The sequence below is a fragment of the Neoarius graeffei genome, chromosome 12 (genome assembly GCF_027579695.1).
Source record: "Neoarius graeffei isolate fNeoGra1 chromosome 12, fNeoGra1.pri, whole genome shotgun sequence".
Classification (NCBI taxonomy): Eukaryota; Metazoa; Chordata; class Actinopteri; order Siluriformes; family Ariidae; genus Neoarius; species Neoarius graeffei.
The window spans coordinates 40,169,264-40,193,671 of record NC_083580.1 but is presented as its reverse complement, the minus strand read 5'-3'; the positions used below and the strand labels follow the sequence as shown (position 1 = coordinate 40,193,671).

The 24,408-nt window shown below is 40.9% G+C and overlaps 1 protein-coding gene and 1 long non-coding RNA gene across 6 annotated transcripts in view; both read left to right on the top strand.

Annotated features, from left to right (window-relative positions):
• The window catches only part of ppp2r2bb (protein phosphatase 2, regulatory subunit B, beta b), a 181,602-nt gene that overhangs the window by 25,458 nt on the left and 131,736 nt on the right, over positions 1 to 24,408 (top strand). The gene's annotated exons all lie outside the window — the stretch shown is intronic.
• On the top strand, positions 6,853 to 23,235 carry LOC132895356 (uncharacterized). Of its 2 annotated transcripts, XR_009655736.1 has the most exons (5): positions 6,853 to 7,025; positions 8,821 to 8,946; positions 18,679 to 19,079; positions 21,491 to 21,604; positions 22,727 to 23,235. It is a non-coding gene; the product is annotated as an uncharacterized LOC132895356 (long non-coding RNA). The 2 variants fall into 2 exon arrangements; XR_009655735.1 differs by lacking the exon at positions 18,679 to 19,079.

Genomic DNA, 24,408 nt, shown 5'->3' with positions numbered 1-24,408 from the left:
GTTAACAGCCCTACCCCTAACACAATCTAGACTGTACATTTATACCCGTTGGCGTTCACAATCATCATAATTTCTTCTTCATTTATTTCGACTTTATCATATTTAATTTCATTCATGTCTATTATTGTCATACTCTTATGTATTAGACTAGTGCTGCCTGATGACGATTTAAGTCTCTTGGCTCCTTCTCAGCTCTGGTAATATACTATTTTAAAAAAAACAACAAATAGTACGGTAATGTTAAATCTTACTTGTGAAAAGTAATCCCCCTGCTTCTGTTTGAAATGGTTCGCTCGTTTGAGCAGGAGTACGCTGAGCACCAGCCTGGCATCTTGTCTCTTGTCTTCTTCAGTCGTGTAGTATGGTGCAGTAATAGACGTTACCTTGATATGTATGAGTATCTCGCGCTTATCTCACCACTCCAAGATGGCGACCGTATTTCTCGCGTCAGAACAGCCAACGCTCCGTCTACGTAATAATAGGATGTCTATGGTCCTCCTTCATTATTCCATCCACTTTATGCAATGAACCAGTTCCACTGGCAGCAAAACAGCTCCAGAGCGTGATGATCCTACCACCACCACCTTTGTCCATGTGGTCAGCTTCAAACTTTAGTTAAGCTTGAAGGTGTCAGTTTTGGAGCAGGGAATTATTTCTTGGTAGCAGCCTCTTAGTCCATGGTGATGTAAAACTCACTGAACTGTAGACAGTCAGTGCGTTTACATGCACATCCAAATCGAGCTACTGTCGGTAATCGCGCTAAGGGTCCCAGCAGGGGTGCCAGAGAAATCCAATCCTACATGCACACAAGGAAATCGAGCTATTGTGTGAGGCACATTGTGCACCCAAGCCACAGGTGGTGCTACACGCCCCATCGTGTTGGTACACTTCCGGTTGTCATCATGAAGAAGAGCTATTCAAGAGTATAAACAAAGTTATCAGATCCGTGTTCACAAGAAGAACGACGACGAGGACAGCAACATCGATATATATATATATAAATAAATAAAACTCCTTAAGCTGAATGAGCATGAACTCTATCTCCTCATTGCTCCAGAAGTGCACGTTTCTACTACTGTTGTCATGCCGACCGAGGCTGTTGTGTTTCCCGCTTGTGGTCTCATCACTCGTTACTTCCGGAAGGGGCAGTGCTGAAGTAAGTAGCTCGACTACGTAGCTCGATAGGGTTTACATGCACTAAGTAGCTCGGCTACAATCGCATAATCTAGGTCGCGTAGCTCGATTACGAGAAATCCAGTTCGGTTCGATTTCAGCTGAGCTAAGGTGTTTCCATGGCATTTAGAACTTCGATTTCAGTTGAGCTACGGCAGAAATTCGATTTTCTCTATGTGCATGTAAACGCACTGACAGATCCATCAGCTTCTGGTTCATGTCAGGGCTGTGCCATGGTGGTTCCTAGGTTGTTCCTGACCATCCAAACCAATTTCCTTTTAGCTGAGGGTGACAGTTTGGGTTTTCTTGAAGCAAAGTGGCTTGGCAAAGTGACTACACCTCACAATAACTTGCATACAATTGTTTGAACTGATCTTGGAATTTGCAGTTGTTTAGAAATGGCTCCAAGAGACATTCTGGAGTTGTGTACATCTGCGATCCTCTTTCTCAGATCTGCACTGAGCTCCTTGGACTTTCCCATTGTATTGTGTGTTGGTCAATCCAATGAGTGCTGTAAACAAACCCTTTTTATGAAAGCACAGAGAAGCTGCCAGCTGTAGTCAATCATGATCACTAACAGGAAGTTAAGAGACCTCAGCCTTGGCAAGATAAGAGACATTTTGGAAGTTTCAGCATCTCTGAATTAATAATCTGAGTGTATGTAAATGTTTGACCCTGTATGTATAATTTTGATCCTGTTTTGATTTCAGAAACCCAAAGAAAATTAAAACTTGTGCACCAAATTCTAGGTTTTTTTTAATTAAAGATGCTGTACAATCATTCTACCACAGAAGAACAGTTAAAAGAAATTACTGAAAGCCCAAATATTGCCATGACATTCATATCCAAGATGACATTCATATGTATGTAAACTTCTGACCAAAACTGTATGTAGAAAATAAAGGATGTTTATCAAAGTGGATTCAGAAGAGGCAGAAACACTATGGACCCAGTTATATGTTTAGAACACAAAGTTAGGAAAGCACAGATTAATAGGGAAAGTGTGGTAGCCATTTTTTTTTACATAGAGAAGGCCTATGATACAATGTGGAGGGAAGGATTATTAATTAAACTAAGTAAATTAGGGATTAAAAATGTCCTTTATCGATGGGTAAAATACTTTTTGTATGGAAGATCAATTCAGGTAAGAGTAGGAAGATGCTACTCAGGAAATTATTATTTCAGAATCAGACTTACTTTATTAATCCCGGGAGGGAAATTCAAATTTCCTACAAAGCTCCTGAATCACAGAAGAAGTAAACGTGTCTAAAAATAGAAGATAAAATTGTCTGAAAAAAGAATAAAAATAAAATAAAATAGGGGTGGCACAGTGGTGTAGTGGTTAGCGCCGTCGCCTCACAGCAAGAAGGTCCGGGTTCGAGCCCCGTGGCTGGCGAGGGCCTTTCTGTATGGAGTTTGCATGTTCTCCCCGTGTCCGCGTGGGTTTCCTCCGGGTGCTCCGGTTTCCCCCAAAGACATGCAAGATAGGTTAACTGGTGACTCTAAATTGACCATAGGTGTGAATGTGAGTGTGAATGCTTGTCTGTGTCTGTGTCAGCCCTGTGATAACCTGGCGACTTGTCCAGGGTGTACCCTGCCTTTTACCCGTAGTCAGCCCGTAGGCTCCAGTTTGCCTGCGACCCTGTAGAACAGGATAAAGCGACTAGAGATAATGAGAAGTTCAATAACTTCAAGTAAAAGCAAAATGAAGTGATTCTATATACAATGATTCCTATATACATATATTGCACCTGAGTTAAGAATACAGTATACGTGGTAAGACAGTGTACCACAGTTATACAGTGGCATTGTACAGCTTGACGGCAACAGGTGGGAATGATTTCCTGTGTCTCTCAGTTGTGCAGCGTGAAAGAATCAGCCATTTACTGAACATGTTCCTGTGGCTGATCAGCTCCTCATGTAGAGGGTGGGAATCATTTATCATTAATCATTTACCTATTATGATAAATGATGTTTTTTTGAGGTTAGAGAAAGGAATGGGATTCTCTCTTTTTGTGGATGATGGGGCAATTTGGAAGAGGGGTAAGTATCTGGAATTTATTGTAAAGAAACTATAAGAAGCTATTGCTAAAATAGAAGAATGAACTGGGGGTTTAAATTTTCAGTTGATAAAACAAAGACAATGTTCTTTACAAAGAGTTAGCAGTAACTTAAAATTGAAATTATATAATCAAGAACTGGAGAAAGTGAAAATTTGTTTTTAGGATTATGGTTAGATGAAAGAATGACATGGGCAGTACATATTCAGAAAATAATTGACAAATGTAAAAAAGCATTAAATGTAATGAGATGTTTGGTCAGGAGTGAATGGGGAGCAGAGAGAACGGCACTGAAAACTATTTACGTAGGATTAATAAGATCAGTATTAGATTATGGTTGTGTAGTGTTTGGTTCTGCAGCAAGTACATCTCTAAAAAGGTTAGACAAGCTCCAATATCAAGCTTTAAGACTATGTTCAGGTGCCATCAGAACAACCCCAACATCAGCATTACAAGTGGAAATGGGAGAAATGCCACTGGAATTAAGATAAATACAGCTGTCTTTAAGTTACTGGGTTAATGTAAAAAAACATAATGAAGAACATCTAGCACAAGATACACTAAAACCATGCTGTGAAAAGGAGAGGAGAAAAACAAAAAGCTTTGGATGGACAGTTGAGCAGAAAGCAAAAGAACTAGAAATAACAGAATTAAACATTAGCCCCACAATCCCACTCTCAGCAATACATCCATGGATACTTCCTGATGCTGTAGTAGATTTCACATTGCTTGACAAAACGAACAATGATAAAAAGGTTATTTTACATCCACAAGTAATAAAAAGCTATATAGGAAATCTCATTCTCATCTCATTATCTCTAGCCGCTTTATCCTGTTCTACAGGGTTGCAAGCAAGCTGGAGCCTATCCCAGCTGACTACGGGCGAAAGGCAGGGTACACCCTGGACAAGTCGCCAGGTCATCACAGGGCTGACACATAGACACAGACAACCATTCACATTCACACCTACGGTCAATTTAGAGTCACCAGTTAACCCAACCTGCATGTCTTTGGACTGTGGGGGAAACCGGAGCACCCGGAGGAAACTCACGTGGACACAGGGAGAACATGCAAACTCTGCACAGAAAGGCCCTCGCCGGCCACAGGGCTCGAACCCGGACCTTCTTGCTGTGAGGCGACAGCGCTAACCACTACACCACCGTGCTGCTCCCTATATAGGAAATAATTACTGCAATTTTGTTCAAATCTACACTGATGCTTCAAAGAATACAGCTAACAGAATTGGTATCTCATTCATAGTTCCAGAATTTAATATTAGAAATTTGAAACGAATCAGTATATACAGTGGGGCAAAAAAAGTATTTAGTCAGTCACCAATTGTGCAAGTTCTCCCACTTAAAAAGATGAGAGAGGCCTGTAATTTTCATCATAGGTACACTTCAACTATGAGAGACAGAATGAGGAAAAAAATCCAGAAAATCACATTGTAGGATTTTTAAAGAATTTATTTGCAAATTATGGTGGAAAATAAGTATTTGGTCAATAACAAAAGTTCATCTCAGTACTTTGTTATATACCCTTTGTTGGCAATGACAGAGGTCAAACGTTTTCTGTAAGTCTTCACAAGGTTTTCACACACTGTTGCTGGTATTTTGGCCCATTCCTCCATGCAGATCTCCTCTAGAGCAGTGATGTTTTGGGGCTGTCGCTGGGCAACACGGACTTTCAACTCCCTCCAAAGATTTTCTATGGGGTTGAGATCTGGAGACTGGTTAGGCCACTCCAGGACCTTGAAATGCTTCTTACGAAGCCAGTCCTTCATTGCCCAGGCGGTGTGTTTGGGATCATTGTCATGCTGAAAGACCCAGCCACGTTTCATCTTCAATGCCCTTGCTGATGGAAGGAGGTTTTCACTCAAAATCTCATGATACATGGCCCCATTCATTCTTTCCTTTACACGGATCAGTCGTCCTGGTCCCTTTGCAGAAAAACAGCCCCAAAGCATGATGTTTCCACCCCCATGCTTCACAGTAGGTATGGTGTTCTTTGGATGCAACTCAGCATTCTTTCTTCTCCAAACACAACAAGTTGAGTTTTTACCAAAAAGTTCTATTTTGGTTTCATCTGACCATATGACATTCTCCCAATCCTCTTATGGATCATCCAAATGCTCTCTAGCAAACTTCAGACGGGCCTGGACATGTACTGGCTTAAGCAGGGGGACACGTCTGGCACTGCAGGATTTGAGTCCCTGGCGGCGTAGTGTGTTACTGATGGTAGCCTTTGTTACTTTGGTCCCAGCTCTCTGCAGGTCATTCACTAGGTCCCCCCGTGTGGTTCTGGGATTTTTGCTCACCGTTCTTGTGATCATTTTGACCACATGGGGTGAGATCTTGCGTGGAGCCCCAGATCGAGGGAGATTATCAGTGGTCTTGTATGTCTTCCATTTTCTAATAATTGCTCCCACAGTTGATTTCTTCACACCAAGCTGCTTACCCATTGCAGATTCAGTCTTCCCAGCCTGGTGAAGGTCTACAATTTTGTTTCTGGTGTCCTTTGACAGCTCTTTGGTCTTGGCCATAGTGGAGTTTGGAGTGTGACTGTTTGAGGTTATGGACAGGTGTCTTTTATACTGATAACGAGTTCAAACAGGTGCCATTAATACAGGTAACGAGTGGAGGACAGAGGAGCCTCTTAAAGAAGAAGTTACAGGTCTGTGAGAGCCAGAAATCTTGCTTGTTTGTAGGTGACCAAATACTTATTTTACCAAGGAATTTACCAATTAATTCATTAAAAATCCTACAATGTGATTTCCTGGATTCTTTCCCCCCATTCTGTCTCTCATAGTTGAAGTGAACCTATGATGAAAATTACAGGCCTCTCTCATCTTTTTAAGTGGGAGAACTTGCACAATTGGTGGCTGACTAAATACTTTTTTGCCCCACTGTATACGGGGGAGATGCTGGCAATTTTGTTAGCACTACAGTGGGTGGAAGACGTGAGACCATTGAGAGCAGTAATATGCTCCAGTTCCAGTGCTTCATTAACTAGCTTGAAGTACAATCATTCAGAGAGCAGACCAGATGTTCTAATAGAGATATAACAAACAGTATACAGGATTCAAATGATGGGACTGAATTTGACACTAGTTTAGAGACCAGCACATTTCAAAGGAAATGAAATAGCGGACAAATGTGCAAAGGAAGCCACAAGAACAAATCAAGTTGACATCAGAGTACCCTTCAGTAAAACAGAAATGAAGACTGTAATTAAGCAAAAGTTGAAAGAAAGGTGGCAAAAACAGTGGGAGGAAGAGAGAACAGGATGATGATTTTATGGAATTCAAAGAAAAGTAGGTATGATGAGAAACACGAGAACACGAAGAGAAGAAACTTTCATATCTAGGCTGCATTTTGGTCCTACAGGATTAAATAGCAATTTATTTACAATAAGGAAACATAATACAGGAAGTTGTGAATTTTGTGGTCAAGAAGAAACAATAAAATATGTTATGATATACTGTCCAAAATATGAAACGATGAGAAGGGAATTGAGACTGAACCTTGAAAAACTTAAGTTAAATTTGGATTTGCGGGATCTTTTACAAAGAAGCTCTGGAGAGAAATGCTATGTATTTTTGTTTCAGTATCTCAGAAGAGTGAAATTGATGAAGATAATTTAAAAAAAATTTTAAGACAAGATGTAGTTAGATATCCCGATCCACACTCCATACCAGTTGGTGGCGGTAATGCACCAAAACGTTGTTTGCCAACCGCCATAAAACACCAAGAAGAAGGAGAATGCAGAGTTTCTTCCTGACGTAAGCAACAGGTAGGTTTATTTTACTGAGTTTGACTTTGATAATTTTATATTGTTCAGACTAATTTACAGTTTACCGTACCACGTATTCAGAAATGTGTCATGCAGTAGGAACCATGAATGAACCACTTCTCTTTGTAATCATGCACGGGTTAGGTTAAGGTTAGCATTAGGTTAGTTCCTTCACATAATTCCACCGGTACAGTAAAGTGTAAATTCCCCCAGTAAAATATCCTGGTTTTCAGTATTTACTACCAAATTGTCCCAGTTTCCAGCACTTAGTATACATAGGGGAGAGCGGGGTAAGATGAGCCACTTTTTACATTTTTCATCATAACTACATGTTAAAGCCATTTTTGCTTCCAGTCTACACACCATACCAAATTTCAAAGTGTACTGTTACTATATGAGCAAAAAATAATTGATAAGCTCTTATGGTTAGAGTGATATTACCTCTTGAAAAAAAAATGTCAAGTGGCTCAACTTACCCCATGCATGGGGTAAGATAAGCCACTGTGTGGGGTAAATTGAGCCAACACAAAACATGTTAGGTTAACAAAGTAAACAACTTTTATTATTAGAAATGCAATCAATGAATCAAGTCAAGTCAATCAAGTGGGGGATAGGGCCGTTGCATAGAGAAGGGGAGATGAAGAGAGAGGTGATAGAATGAGATGGGATAGGGAGGGATAGATAGATGGATAGAGAGAGATATGCGTAGATCATGCACATCATGCACACCTGTAATAACAGAGGGCATTATTTTATTTATTAAAAACCTTTTAAACATATTATTTATATTAACATGTTATTTATTTGTTTGTTTATTTTTTTTTTTGTTGTTGTTGTTGTTGTCATATATGACCAGTAAATGTGAAAACTTAAGTGTCATCCATATTGGGTAAGCTCAGCCACCAATGGGGTAAGTTGAGCCAGTGGCTCAACTTGCCCCACATCTAATGGCTCATCTTACCCCGTGGCCACCATTTTGTAGAAAAATGCTAATAAAGGGGATTAGGCTAATCAAAATTATTTTTATTAGCATTCATATCATAGCTTAGAAAGCCACTAACTTAACCCTAATGTGTCTAAATATTATTCTACTTTTGTCTTCTCTAAATCATCTTCACTGTGGACAAACATGGAATTGACTTAGAAAGCACAAAAACACATTTTTATAAATATCTCCCTCACCTAGTTTGACATGTGGTGCTCCTCTCCACAAGTGTAAGTAAATGGTCCCGCCCCCCTTTGAATGTGGTCACATGGTCACATTTGTTTACTGTTTCTTAGAAACAGGGGGTGGCTCATCTTACCCCCTGGCTCATGTTACCCCGCTCTCCCCTGCAGACATTTATCATGTTCTGTCTCGGTCATTATTACTTATCCCGATCAACAAACATAAACAACGCACTGCGTGTCTGAATTCAGTTCATTCAGCCTACTTAAGTGTAGATTGATGGGGGGGGAGAAGTATTTTTAGATTTTTAGCATAAGGCCCCAACATCACAATGTTTTCACAGATGGATAGAATACCAGACGTTTGTGATCTTGTGCTCGAGTCAAATAAGAGTGTAGTGGATGACACTAATGAGGTTTCTACAACATACTGTTCCAGTGCGCAATCAGATCATGAAGTTGTTCCAAAGTTGAGAAGAACAAAAAACATTTTGGTATGCCTCCGACACTGAATACCAATAACTGGTTGATGGGCTATTTCCTACAAAATCTTTCCCTGTAATAGATTTTAATAGAATGTGAACGAAATGGATAATAATATTTTTACATAACCTCTTTTTTTTTTCAGATAAATAATGGAATACCAGATTTTTCTGATGCTCTTTATGATTCAAGTGATGATAGCACAGAGGGCCCTTCCATTTCGAAGTCTGAAATGGCTTTACAAAGGTCCAGGAGAGGCTGTTGGCGTCCTGTAAGCCCTTTTTTTTTTTTTAAATACTTCATGTTATCACTTAAAGGGTAATGCAAAGTCAATAACACGTTCACTAATTGGAGTGCCAGACATGCATTTAGACAATGCATAAGGGCTGTGCCAAATCATATCCCCATGATAAGAATTGTTCATATTGGCAATATTGTTCTGCTATAGGTATATTTGCACTATTTAAACATTTATTTTCAGTTTTACAGAAAAAATATTTTTTACACCTTTTTTTGTTGTTGTTTGTCCTGGGATTAGATTATGACTCTTACAAGTACAGGTAGTCGTCGACTTACGACTGCGTTTGGTTACGACTGACCGGTCGTAAACCGATCTGGTCATAAGTCGGCCTATGTTAAATGAACGCAAGTATATTGTGATGTGTAATGATATTGTAATCATCTTAAAGTCTTATTTTATCAACATTTTCTTATTTCATTACCTTGGCTCATTATTTGGTTTAAGTCAAACACTGCATACTACACTGTGTACAGTAGAATTCGTTTAATATGTGCAAAACAAAAAATACGAAATACAGGTGTGAAAAATAGAAAACATTTTAGTTTGAAACATACCAAAATACAAATGTAAAACATAGCAAAATACAAAATTTAGTGACCGCTGGCATCACTGGTGCTTGGCTGTGGGTCGTCTACGTCATCATCAGCTGTTGCAGCTAGGGATCGACCGATATGTTGTTTTTTTCAGGGCCGATACCGATTATTATGGAATTGGGATGCCGATAAATGTAAACATTATAATTCACATGAAATTAAACATGGCACACACTGACAAAGACCTTCATAACCATGAAATGTATGTTTAATTGTAAAATTGAACATGAAATTTTGTGCAGGGAGATGCCAGCAGCATTTGTACAATGAAGTCAAACATTAGTTAGAATAAAATGAGAAATAAAATAATAATAAAATAAATATTCACCAATAAACAGTTTGAGACAGTTTTAGAAAATAAATATTTCAGTTAGATGCAAACTAAATCTATTTTCAGAAATTGCAAAAATCACTTGTTATAATAATTTAAAATATATAATAAGATAATGATTTTGTCATCAAGTAAAAAGGTAAGATCAAAACAAGGTCAAAATTATAGAGATAGGCCTACGTATTTCTTTCTGTAAATGAATTGCACAAGTACATAAAGTAAGTGATGCACACAGTAAGCCTATTGCCACCTCCAGAATTCAGAGGTGGTAGCAGAGTTTATTTTCATAGGCTAGACTGTGCTGGGCAGCTTGTCTGCCTGGCCTGTGGGGGGCGACAGAGAAAGTGAGAACGGCCAGGATAGAGAAAGTGAGAACGGAGTGTTAAAAGCTCTGGTTAAAAGGAGCGGCTGCTCCTTTAAGAGTCTGTTCAGAGAACGGAAGTCAGAGTGAGGGTGCGGCCGCGGCTCTGCTCCTTTAAGAGTATATTGCTTTCTGAATCAGAAGCGCTAGCGAGAAGAATCACTTGCGCAAGAATTATAAAGTGGAGTACATTACAGCGCAATGTGAAGTAGCATAAGAACATTTAAGTCAAGAGTTTAATTGATGTATTTCGTTCATTACCGTTTATCCAAGCAAGTGTGCATCCACGACACAATTGATTACTGAGCTCACAACAAGTGTCCTGACAAACTCCCTACAGTATTACATAGCCTACTAGCACCATATCACACCTGGCTTGTTTAAATGTTCAAATAGCACTTTATAAAGTTACCTAACATATACAAGTGCAATGCGCTTTTTGAGCACGAGTCACGTCATGAAGTTTACTCATCACCATAACAAATAGCCAGTAGGCTTGTGCTAGCCTACAGAACACAAACACTACGTTTTATTTCGTCTTCCCTTGACCACCTCTCTGTATGGCTGTCATTCTACTGTTCGAGTAGAACTACTGACACATTCACAACGTTTCCAGACGGGGATTTAAAAATGACTGCAGCCAACGTTATGCTGGGGACTGCTTACTATGGACAACATTACATGTAGTTTCAGCGAGACTGGTTGGTTGTAGGCTAATTCAAGTGCTTCCTTCCGTAAGCTAAGTCTGCCTGTCTACACAGATGCAAATGGACAATTTTAATGAGTAGTAGATGAAGAATGTAAACATATAATGATGTTGTGCTTTTGCAACTTGTGTGTTTGTGACTTATTGCGGCAAAAGCAGCGTGTCCTTACCTTGAAGTGGGATCTGCTTCTGCCCGAGTGCCCATACGGCCGCCTTGAAACAGTTCACAGCGTTTAGCTACACGTGTCGATTGGCTATATCTCTTGTGCCAAACAAATCAGATGTTGTGGTGGGCGGGACCGTGTTCTTGAACTCAGAGAGGCGAGTGCAGGAAAGGACGTGCAGTGACAGTCGCGTTAGGAACGAAATGGCTGCAAAAAGGCATGTTATCGGCATATCGGTGGAAATTATGGCCGATACCGATAACCCTAAAAATGCAGAATATCGGCCTGATATATCGGCCAGGCCGATTATCGGTCGACCCCTAGTTGCAGCACTCAGGCTGGCGGGAGGATTTGCTCGTTTCATAAACCAGGAGCTGGGGCGGAAACTGTATGACAGAGTGCGCGAGGGAGCGCTAGAGAGACTGCAGATGTGCCTGGAGCTGGGGCGGAAACTGTATGACGGAGCGCGAGAGAGACTGCGCATGTGCCTGGAGCTGGGGCGGAAACTGTTGTACGCGGCGAGAGGCGCTGCTGGGAGCTGGGGCGGAAACTGTCGTACGCTCAGCTAGCTCAGCTGGGAAACACTTGCCAGTCATAACCAGACGGTCGTAAAGTCGATCGGTCGTAAGTCGCATAGGTCGTAAGTCGACGACTACCTGTATAGGCATTTGTGTTTTCACTGGACTTTTAATTTGTGAATAAAATTCTTATTCTAATTTTTTAGCCAAATTAATTGGCATAGTTTAGTATTTGGTAATGGTCAAAAAGTGTTCATTTTTTGGATCAATGTGCAAAGCTCAATGTGCACGTCTGTTACCATTGAAAATGAGTCTGGTATTGATTTTTGGCAGTGCTACCCTTTCGGTGGTATCTTAATTCATTCTCATTATCTCTAGCCGCTTTATCCTTCTACAGGGTCGCAGGCAAGCTGGAGCCTATCCCAGCTGACTATGGGCGAAAGGCGGGGTACACCCTGGACAAGTCGCCAGGTCATCACAGGGCTGACACATAGACACAGACAACCATTCACACTCACATTCACATCTACGGTCAATTTAGAGTCACCAGTTAACCTAACCTGCATGTCTTTGGACTGTGGGGGAAACCGGAGCACCCGGAGGAAACCCACGCGGACACGGGGAGAACATGCAAACTCCACACAGAAAGGCCCTCGCCGGCCCCGGGGCTCGAACCCAGGACCTTCTTGCTGTGAGGCGACAGTGCTAACTACTACACCACCGTGCCGCCCGGTATCTTAATTGTTTTCAATATTATTTCCCCAAATATTTTAGTAGATTTATGCCGGGGTGTGACTGTTATGCTTTCCTCTACATTTGATACATTCAAATTGTTTTTGTCCCTTAATCTAACTTAACAATGTCTTTCTAATCTGTAAATTTACTTGGAGTGATAGTACTCTGAATTTCACTCAGCCCTCCTATAGAATGTACTTCATCCTAAAATGCAGTAGACAGTTAAGAGTGTAGTCAGTTTGTCATACTTGACACAATTTGGAGGTTGTTATTAACTTCAGTTTTTTTCTTTTCTTTGAAAGATTCAAGAGAGTCTTGTAGATGACTCGAGTGTAGATAGTGAAGATGAGTATATTCCAAATCTCAGTGAGGAAAGCACAGTGACTGCAGCATTGAACTATCCTTGGGTAATAAAATGAAAACAATTGCATCTACTTGTCAGAGCAGGAGCAAGCCTTCCAGTTAGAGCAAATTTGAAACAAGGCATGACCCCACACAAAGATTTCCTGATGGCAAAGCTGATGTGAATAAAGAGAAAATAATGCAAACATGTACTAATGAGGAGGCAAGTGTTTCACTCAGTGCGCATAGAGAGAATCGAATTTCTGCCGTTGCTCGACTGAAATCGAAGTTCAAAATGCCATGTATACACCTTAATTCGGCTGAAATTGAACCGAACTTGATTTCTCGGAATCGAACTACACGACCTAGATTATGCGATTTCTGACGAGCTACTTAGTGCATGTATACCCTATCGAGCTAGTAGTCGAGCTACTTACTGCCCCTTCCGGAAGTGACGAGTGACGAGACCACAAGTGGGAAACACAACAGCCTCGTTCGGCATGACAACGAATCATGACAACGGCATGAATCTTTTCTTTTTGTGGCATTGTTTGCACTGTTAAAATTTAGCTCATTTACTGTATCACCAAATACATCTGTACAGCTGTTGCATAGCTGTGAATTGTGTACATAAGTCATTGTATTTGTGTGTGTCCAACATCTGAAGAATGTCAATAAAAACAAAACAATTGAACTTTCTGTGTTTTTATTAAGACAGAAGTTAAATCGTAAGCAAAAAAAAAAATTTTTTGTAAGCAAAAAATGGACTTTAGAAAAATATACAATTGTGCAAAATAAGTTGTCTTACAAAACAGTGGTCTGCGCAGGACAGTTTGTAGCCATACAGTCTGTTAGAGCAAGCCTAACAGCTTGAGCATGGAACTGCCAGTGTTGCCAGATTTTAAGTGCATTTTGGCGGATTTGAACATGTTTTGGGCTGGAAAACGTCAGCAGTATCTGGCAACACTATAGCTCTTCTTCATGACGACAACCGGAAGTGTACCAACACGATGGGGCATGTAGCGCCACCTGTGGCTTGGGTGCACAATGCACCTCACACAATAGCTCGATTTCACAGTTGCATGTAGGATTGGATTTCTCTGGCACCCCTGCTGGGACCCTTTGCTCGATTACCGACAGTAGCTCGATTTGGATGTGCATGTAAACGTACTGACTGTCCTTTGAAGAGCAGCAGTCTTTGTTAATCCAGTTTTAAAGGATGAGGATGGTTCAAGAAGATATAACAAGAAACATCACTGTTTATATTGTGGACAAGTAGTTCAGAAAATGTCAAGACACTTGTTGCGTAAACACAGCGATCAGGTTGATGTTGCAAAAGTGTTGACTTTGCCAAAGAATTCAAAAGAAAGGCCACTGCAATTAGATTGTATCCGAAATAAGGGGAATTTTGAGCACAACATTGAAGTGATGACCTGGCGACTTGTCCAGGGTGTACCCCGCCTTTCGCCTGTAGTCAGCTGGGATAGGCTCCAGCTTGCCTGCGACCCTGTGGAACAGGATAAAATGGCTAGAGATGATGAGATGAGACATTGAAGTGCTGGAGAGCAAAAAAGGCAAGCTCATCCCATGTAAGCAACTGAAGGATGTAAATTTATGCATTGTATGTACTGCTGTGGATTGTTCATAAAAAGAGTGTTGTGGCGACATTTTCAGGTCTGCAAATTCAAGCCTCAGGAAAGCACATCAAAACAAGATAAAACAAGCATCCAGGCATTGTGTGCTTTTGCTGACCCTGCATACTGGAAATTCTTAAGTCATATGAATCAAGACAAGGTTCCAGTCACTATTAAGGAAGATCGTTGCCTTCTAGAGTAGTGGTTTTCAAAGTGGGGGCCGCTAGGGGGCCTCAGAAAGTTGGAGGGACGATAACAAAAAAATTGCGAAAAAAAAATTTTTTTTAATAATTATTATTAAATATATTGTAATTCGTTTTTTAATCATTATTATAAAATATAATGATTAATAATAATACATCATATTGAAACGTTGTTTGCCATGCTCATCTCTCCGATTGCCTGTGACATTGCGGTTTGCGCCATTTATCAAGCTGCTTTGCTCCTCAAACTAGCGTATTGCTAGCGCAAATTGGACAGGTTTTTGAAGAAAAGACCGAAGGAACAAACCAACAGCCCTGCTGTGGAGGACACTGCTGCGAAAAAAACTAAGAAGTCCTGGCCAACTAAAATCTGAAAATATGAGGCAGCATACATTAAGTGTGGCTTTACAGCCTTACAGAAAAATGGCCATGATTGCCCGAAATGCGTCCTCTGTCTGGAGACCCTGTCAACTGTCAAACGAGTGCTTAAAACCTTCGAAACTTCAGCGTCACTTGGTACAAAAACATCTGACAGATGCTGAAAAAAACAGTAGATTTCTTCAGACGCAAAGAAGAGCATTTGGTCAGGCAATCTGCTGCATTCACCCAGCAAGCTACTGTCCCTGAGCGGGCCCTGAAGGCATCATTTTTAGCCTCGTACCACATTGCTCGTGCTAAAAAACCTCACTCAATTGGAGAAGATTTGATTTTACCAGCCACCAAAGACATTGTCCAAGAATTGCTTGATGAGGATGCTGCCAAAAAAACGATGCTGTCCCACTCTCTGATAACACCATGACTGTGAGCCGACGGATTGGTGACATGGCTCAAGACGTATCTGCTCAGCTGTTGGAGCAGGTGAGAGCCAGCGAATACTTTGCACTTCAGCTGGATGAGAGCACAGATTTATCCAATGAGGCCCAACTGCTTGTGTACATCAGATTTATTTCACAGGAAAGATTTGTGGAGGAAATACTATTTTGTAAAGCACTTGAAAGAAGAACTACTGGTAAAGACATTTTTCAAGTTTTGGACAATTACATCGAGTCTAACGGATTGGACTGGGCCCGTTGTGTGGGGGTGTGTTCGGACGGAGCTGCGGCAATGACCGGGAAGATCAGTGGAGTGACCACTCTCATTAAGCAGAAGGCCCCGCATGTAGTGGCCACACACTGCATGCTCCATCGCGAGGCACTGGTCACAAAAAGGATGGATAACGAGTTGAATCAGGTACTACAGGAGGTTATACAAGTAGTGAATTTTATTAAAGCCCGTCCCATGAAACACAGACTGTTTACCCTGCTTTGTAATGAGATGGGCGCTCATTTTGAGGGGCTGCTGCTTCACTCGAACGTGCGCTGGCTGTCACGGGGCGCAGTTTTGAACCATGTCTATGAGCTGCGGAGGGAGGTTGCAGAGTTCCTCTCATCTGAAAAGCATCGGCTGGCAGATTGGTTCACCGATGCAACCTGGATCCGGAAACTTGCATATGTCAGATATTTTCCAGCATCTAAATGTACTGAATCAAAGCATGCAAGGACGTGACACGTACATACTCCAGGTGCAAGACAAAGTGCATGCTTTTTCCAAAAAGATCATGCTGTGGTCAAACAAGCTCCAGGAGGGAGTTACAGAAATGTTCCCACTACTTCACCAGGAGCTGCTGTCATGTGATGATTTGGGCCCGGTCTCTCCATTGATCCAGTCCCACCTGGAGCACCTCCAAGGACATTTCAAAGACTATTTCCCTGACCTCGAAAACACACATTTAAACTGGGTTAGGAACCCCTTTGCCCCCGGTGTCGGTTCTAGTCTGGACTTAAAGTCACAGGAGGAGCTGATTGAGATGACAAACTCAGGGGATTTAAAAATGGACTTTGAGGCTCTTCCCCTGTCTAACTACTGGCTACATGTAAGAAAGGACTATCCCAGCTTGGCTGACAGGGCATTGAAATGCCTTCTCCCTTTTGCAACAACCTACTTGTGTGAGTCTGGCTTTTCAACTTTAAAGGTACTCAAAACCAAACATAGAGCACATCTACATGTGGACAATGACATGCGTATGGCACTGACAGAGATTAAGCCCAAGGTTGACAAACTATGTAGGAGCCACCAAGCCCATCCCTCCCACTAGTGTAAACCATCTGTCACTCCCAGACACACACAATTGAGAGTGGTTTGATTTCTTTTGTGCTGTTCTTATCAAAAGTTTGTTGAAAAGTTTATTGTTCAGTGCGAAAATTTGTGTTGAAAACATGTTAGTTAATAATATTCTTATGCTAAACAAATGTAACAATTCTTGAATATTAAATAAAAGTAAGAGAAAACATTCTAAAAGTTGATGTTTCTTTACATATTTTGTAGCATTGTCTGTGGGTTTGCAAAGGGGGTCCCCGGCCAGAAGCTAATGCTGTTTGGGGGGCCTTGGCATGGAAAAGTTTGGGAACCCCTGTTCTAGAGTATGGCTACAGGCTGTTCAACAAGAATGAGAAGGTAGTTAGCCAACACCAATATATTCGACAAAAACTGAGAGCTTTGCAGACTGGTACTGGAAGCAAAAAAAGTTGCACCTGTGAAGACTATTAAAGAACTCCTAAAACCTGAAAAGTACAGTCTTGTTGTCACTGCTGCAAGATGCCTGGCTGAATTCAGTGATGAAACTGGCAAATATCAACGTTCATCTCTTGCTCGCAAAGTTGGACACAGCTTGCATTCTTTGGCTATGTATATTAAGTCTGAAGGATTGAAGATGAAATATAAACAAACTGCCCAAGATGCTGAGGAATTTGCACAGCTATACCAAGAAAGTTGGAAATTTGACATCGCAAGCCAAGCGCTAACTCAACTTGACTAGGCCAAGTGGAATTCTCCTCAACTCCTCCCATTCACACAGGATGTCCAAAATCTTCATTGCCATTTGTCTGAGAAGCAGTAGCAACACTTGAATGCCCTGAAAGAAGAGCCTTAGCTCTCAAACTGGAAAGACTTTGCTAAAGTGATCTTGGTGCAAATTATCCTCTTCAACCACCAGAGAGCAGGAGAGGTATCCAGAATGCCCTTGTCTGCGTACTTATCAAGGGACACATCAGAAGCTCATGAAGATGTTAACTTGGCCCTTACAGCACTCGAGCAGAAGTTTTGCAAACATTTTGTCCAGATAACCATAGTAGGAAAGAGAGGAACGAAAGTTGCTGTTCTCCTCACCCCGCTCATGAGGGAATTGCTTGATACTCTGAGATGCAAGAAGAATGTGGGGTGCTGAATGAAAATGGATACCTGTTTGCATTGCCACATTCTGTCCATTTACCTCAGGGGTTCTGACTGCATAAGGCAATTTGTGAATGATTGTGATGACCTCAAAACTCCCAAAGCACTTACCTCTACAAAACTGAGGAAACACATTACTACCCTTTCAACCATTCTGAATCTCAAGACTACAGAACTTGACCAGCTGGCAGATTTCCTTGAGCATAACATTGAGGTCCACAGAAAGCACTACCACCTTCCAGAGGGCACCCTCCAGCTAAGATAAGCAAAGTTCTCCTGGCATTGGAACAGGGATGGCTAGGAGAATATAAAGGGAAGAGTCTGGATGAAATTCACGTTGATGTGAACAGTATTAAGTCTTAGTATAGTTTAATGTAAGAAAAAAGTGAAAGGGCAAACTTTTCAATTGATAAATCCTACACTTGAAGAATATAACTGTAGGGCAAGTTTTATCGGGGTTATAGTTTGACTGCACAATTTTAGTCACGCTATTTATATTATCAGTCCAGCTGTTTATGTAGTACATTTGTTCACTCTTGTCAAATTGATCACAACAGTTTCATCTCATTCATATTCTATCAGTTACCCTTTTAGAGACTGTTGATATGGAGATGAGTTTACAAGAGGACATGGAAGGTTTTCTATAACTGCTTATGAATTATCTTTCACTGGATATGAATATCATATCATAGACACACCACTCTGAAAAGTTTTAGATACTGAAAAAAACAGACAGTTCTAACATGTCAAATGTAGATGTCTTATCACTCTACCTTTAGGGATTCCACATATTTGGTTTTTGCTTTAATAGAATCTTTTAGTTTCAAATTAATGTTCCTGTATTTTAGACTTGCTGTCGGTCACATTGAAGGAGTGTGCAACATTGTCTCCAGGTTATGCGCTACCTCTGTGAGTGCTCGTCTGGTTCTGCATGAAGGGGAGGGATTTAAAGGACCCTTTTCACGTGACGTCACGACAAACGCAGCCGCCATTTTGGACATGTACTACCAGTAGTTTACCACAGCCAGCATTGAGGAACGGCAGCAAAAAAAGTGTTTATTTTCAGCAAGACTTCCATCATGCCACTATATTGTTGTGCACCTGGATGTAGTAACCATCAACAAACAAGGCAAGGGTTATCATTTTATCGGATCCCGACGGAGAAGATGGATAGCGGCCATTAAAAAAAAATTAACAGATTGGCAGCCCTCGGCATACCAGCGCTTGTGTAGTGACCACTTTGTTGGAGGTAAGACGAATAAAATTAGCCAGAAAAGGCATTACATTGCTGTTAACATTCTGTGGCGGCGAGTGTGTAACCAAATAGGCTAAAATAACCCATTGTAACCTGTTTGTTCTTCTGTAGTAGCTATTAGCTAACGACATTAGCTAGCGTTGTGTTCCTTTGCTGTTGGTAGACTGTAGGACAGATCAGAGGCAGTGTCCTACAAACAGCGCTTAATTTGAGGGGGAGCAAACCGGAGCGCGCTCCGGAACCTCGGGCGTTGGCTCCGGCAGCTATTTACACTGGATCCGGTGATCCGACACCTCTTTTGACTATGTAACAAAAAAAAAAACAACCCAAATAATTAAATTTAAAAAATGCAAGTTTATTTAGTGTTAATGTCTGATTTTGATATCTGCCTTGTTGGTGATTTCTCTCATGAAACGACATCCAAAAAATATCTGCAGATGAACTTAATTTGCAGTGTTATTACAAAACATGCCCAGAAGCGCAGCGCCCCGCCCCCTTTTTTTCCGCACCGGAGCCGCTCATCCTCTGCGCTCCGGGACCTCCCACTTTACAAATTAAAGCACTGCCTACAAATAAGTGTTCAAAACAATAGGAGCATGTATTTGTCTCTTAAATCCAGGCCGTTCCCTGTAATCTGTAACACTGGGTTGGAGAAAGTAATGGCAAATAGCGAGTGCACAAGCCATAGAAGGTAAACTGTACACAGCGCCAGGGCAGTGTGATGGTATGTCTACTTTTAGATTGTGTTAGCTTATCAATGAACACACTCGTCACTCGATGAGTTTCACGTCTTTACGACGGATACTTAAATGTGTGTTAGGTATTATTGTTGCAGTCTAAGCAGTCATTGTAGCAGCTAGATGAGCGAGAACCGAAAGGGTCTGTGCCATAAATCGTTATTTCTGTATGGCGTTGCTAATGTGTCGTTACTGTTGTTGTTTCTCCCTCTGCTCGCCCTGTAAATGCCCTACGTCGCTGGATAGCGAAGGTGTTTTCTGCATCTCGCTCCTTTTTCTTGTATGTTCTCCGTTTGTCGCCTTCCTCGCATTCAAATCAATTCGAGCCGAAGTCCGCTACATGTCTAAAATGGTGGTCGCGTTTACGAAGGTCACGTGACTGAAAAGGGTCTATAGACCCCTTTCACTGACGTCACCCGAAACCGGAAGTAAACAGACCCTGCGCCATTTTGGAAGACCAACAAACTCGTGATTAGGGGGAAATGACGGCAGCGGTATGTGAACCCACGAGAATAAAGTGGAGTGGCAAACGACTTAAAAAAAAAATCTGAGCTGTTTTATTTATGATTTATTGGCCCAACAGTAGACTTGAAAGAAACCTGTGTGAGACTTGGCAAAAAACTGTGGATATAATGGATAAGTCTGTGCATGATCTGTGGACACTTTGAGGTAAGCAAACGCAAGAAATTCAGATTTAAAACATGCTAAATTGGCCCCAAGTTGATAACTGTATGAGGAGCAAGCCTCCCAGACTTCTACAATTTAATAATAATAATTTAGGATGATTTGGGGCTTGCTCTCCCTCCTATTATATAAATAAAGCATAGTTGTTGTGTAGGCATATATCATAAATACATATGTATAATTTGGATAAATTAACCTAAATTATGGATACCTTAATAGTAACAAAAAGTATTAATTTTTCAACTGAAAAGATATATTATTAAAAGATAAATATCAACAAGATTACCTTGGCCATAACTATGTGTAGGTTATTCTTAACAACAGCTGTAATATCACGAACCAAGCCACTAACAACATAATTGTAAGTCTGTAGCCCTTTGTAGGCTTTCAAGTCATCAGCAGTGTAGGCACTGGGTATAAACAACAAATAGTTTACAATGTCTGGGTAGCAAACAGATGGCAGAATTGGTGTCAGGTCCTCCTTATGTTTCCATTCTCCCTTGCTGCGAGTCTTATCATATGGGTCAAACCCATCAATCACAGCCAGTTTCTCCACATACCGTGCCCTTTCTGCAGCTGGTAATGTACTCACATAACCCGAATTATCATCCATCGTGTCACTTTACTCTCGCTCGTAGTTTGTTTTATATTGTGAGTGCATGTACTTGGTCTTCCAATATGGCGCCTAACAAAATCTTGCGGCGCGGTGACGTCATGCGGTAGCCCTCTATATTGTAGAGCTATGGAAACAATATGAAATTACTCTAAATTGTTGTTCATCTTAGACACACATGCCATATACTAAATTATTTTGCAAAACCTACACTCTTGATCACTGCAAATTGATCACAATGACAAAAAACTTGTGTATGATAAAGATCCTAATCCAGCAAGCTTTATTGACAGCTACTTCATAATTTAAGTCAATATATTGTGCCTTGTGTGTGTATACCGTATATGAATAGACTTTTTTTCTGTACCCAGATGCCAGCATGCCATAAGCACAGGAGTCATAAGATGAGGGCAGTGTGACATCCCTGCACAAATATACCTCCACATCATATGCCCAAAACCAAAGGAAGTCAGCAACAAAGACAGGTAAACTTAGAATAGTGATTCTTAACAGTTTTTGGGACACCCCCACATTCATTATCCAGCTCCCTTATCACACCCCTCAATTGAAATGGCCAGTTGTCTTCCCTGAATATTATTGTTGATAATTATATAATATAAAAAACGTGTTGCTAAATGCCAAATAGTGGCAGATCCAGATCTTCCAGCCCCAGAGTCAGTTATATCTGCAGAATGAGGAGATTCATATCTCTAAAGGAGATTGTCTGTTTCACATGGCACCATTGATAGCCTGGGAACTAAAAAGATTGGAGGAGATTTGAAACCTGGGGCTTATTGCCAGAGCCATAGATATGCTGACCACAAAAGACCTCCATCTAGTCAGTAGTTTTGAGTGCCTGCACAGGTATAATAATAATAATAATAATGACAACTTTTTTTTTTATACTTTATTTCCAATGCAGATTGCACCTGGGCGGCACGGTGGTGTAGTGGTTAGCGCTGTCGCCTCACAGCAAGAAGGTCCTGGGTTCGAGCCCCGGGGCCGGCGAGGGCCTTTCTGTGTGGAGTTTGCATGTTCTCCCCGTGTCCGCGTGGGTTTCCTCCGGGTGCTCCGGTTTCCCCCACAGTCCAAAGACATGCAGGTTAGGTTAACTGGTGGCTCTAAATTGACCATAGGTGTGAATGTGAGTGTGAATGGTTGTCTGTGTCTATGTGTCAGCCCTGTGATGACCTGGCGACTTGTCCAGGGTGTACCCCGCCTTTCGCCCGTAGTCAGCTGGGATAGGCTCCAGCTTGCCTGCGACCCTGTAGAAGGATAAAGCGGCTAGAGATAATGAGATGAGATGAGATGAGATTGCACCTGGGTTTCATAACATGATAGTCATGGTTTGTGCATGAAAGGGGTATAAGGCACCCCTTTAAGTAGTAGGTCTGTGAGCATACAATAGTCTAAAATACAGAAATTCTTCACAACTGTTGTGGAGAATAAAACTATCTATATTTCTTAGTGACTGTGGGATGGTGCTTTGTGATTTCTGAACCAAGTTAGTACTGCAATGGATGACTTATGCGATTAATCCAATAGTGTTTCAGTTCCGAGTAAATTAGTTTTTAAACCTGCAATGTGTTCTTTTTATACCTACATAGGTAAACAAACTGCTGTCAAAAAAAGCTGGACACCAGAGAAATCTGCTGCGGTCAAAAAGCATTTAAGGAAATTCATAGTGAGGAGCCAAGTTCCAGGGAAAATGGACTGTCAGCACTGCATTACTGCAGAACCTAAAGCCCTAGGAAACCGAGACTGGAAAGCAGTTAAATATTTCATCAAAAATCGAATTTCTGCCATGAGAAGAAAAGTAGAGTGACTGGCTACAAGATGTAAGCAGTGTAGATTCGACTTTATTCAGTCTGTACCTGCCAGGTAGTTAACACTAGCTAGCCAGCTGTATGTAGAAACCAGTTCTTTCCAGTCCGAGAGGCATACAACCATGTAACGGTAATTCTAGTTTTCCTTGTTTTATGTGGTTCAAGTTTTTTGTTGATCTTTTGTTAAGAAGGACCACAGTAGGGGTGGTAAAAAAAAAAAATCAATATTGCAATACATCACAATACTTCCTCTTTTTGTGTTCTGTTAATTTTCACAGAATAAAGCAAGACATGGCATACAACTATGTTTTCTTTGTTTTATTTTGTAGTCAGTTAATTGCCAATTTACATTGGAATAATACTTCATGTCATGGACAAGTTGCCGTTGTTAATAATTGCTGCTTTTTGCTTTTTAAAGGATTTTTTTTTTTTTTTTGTCAGTCACAATTAATTGCAAATAATATATTGATTTATAGCAGAACTGCAATATGGTGATAGTATTGCTGTCATGGGGCAAGTATCATAATGTTATTGTGAGTTACCCTGTGATTCCCACTGCTAAACCGCAGTAGTGACTGAGCTAACCAGGGATGTGAATTGATTGGTGTAGAGGGAAAAGAGAGGGGTTGGGGACGTAGAGGATGTAACTGCCCCACAAGTGAACAAAAAATTGGTGTGGAGAAAAAAAGTTTTTAATTCTGTTAAATTGAAGTGATATTTATGATTAGGATTTTTTTTTTTTAATCTTACCTGATCTTTTTTACAGAGGTAACCTCTGGAAAGGGTGGACCCCACAATTGGGCAAAAAACTTTCGGACCCTTCAAGGGAGGAAAGTGTGTGTGTGTGTGGTTTTCACATGTCGGGATGTAAGTGCCACAGTTACACAGTGAGATGGTTCTGTGATCACAGAACAAAGTGGCAGTAGCTCTTACCTCATCAGATTGCTTCAATTAATTAGCTTCTCTCTTTGAGATCCTCCTGTATGTAATGTGTTAATGATGACGGCGAAACCCCAGTTTTGAGACCTGGCTACCTCCTTTTCAAAAGAGATGGCAGCTTCACTCAATTAACCCACTGACCGTTATATAGGCTATAAAAAGATGCTGTCACAATGCAAGTTGATGCATAAAAGACAAAAAAAAAATTGGTTTCTTATTTTTAGACTGCATGCTAGTTTCCCATCCACCAGCTTTTTGTCTGCTTGAATGTAATTATGTTCAGTTTGCCATATTACTCAGCTTGGTTTTTCGTGTTTCCTTTTCCTGATAACGATGAAAAATGTTTTAAAGACATCAGAAAATTGGATTCTCCAAGGGCCTAATTAGGTCAGCATGTTTCACATCTCTGAGAACAGAATTTGAAATTCAGATTCCACAAGGAATGAGAATATGATTTAGATGTAATTATTTGTGCCCCAGTACACCTCTTGGTGATGCACCCTATGGTGCATTGTGCATGATAT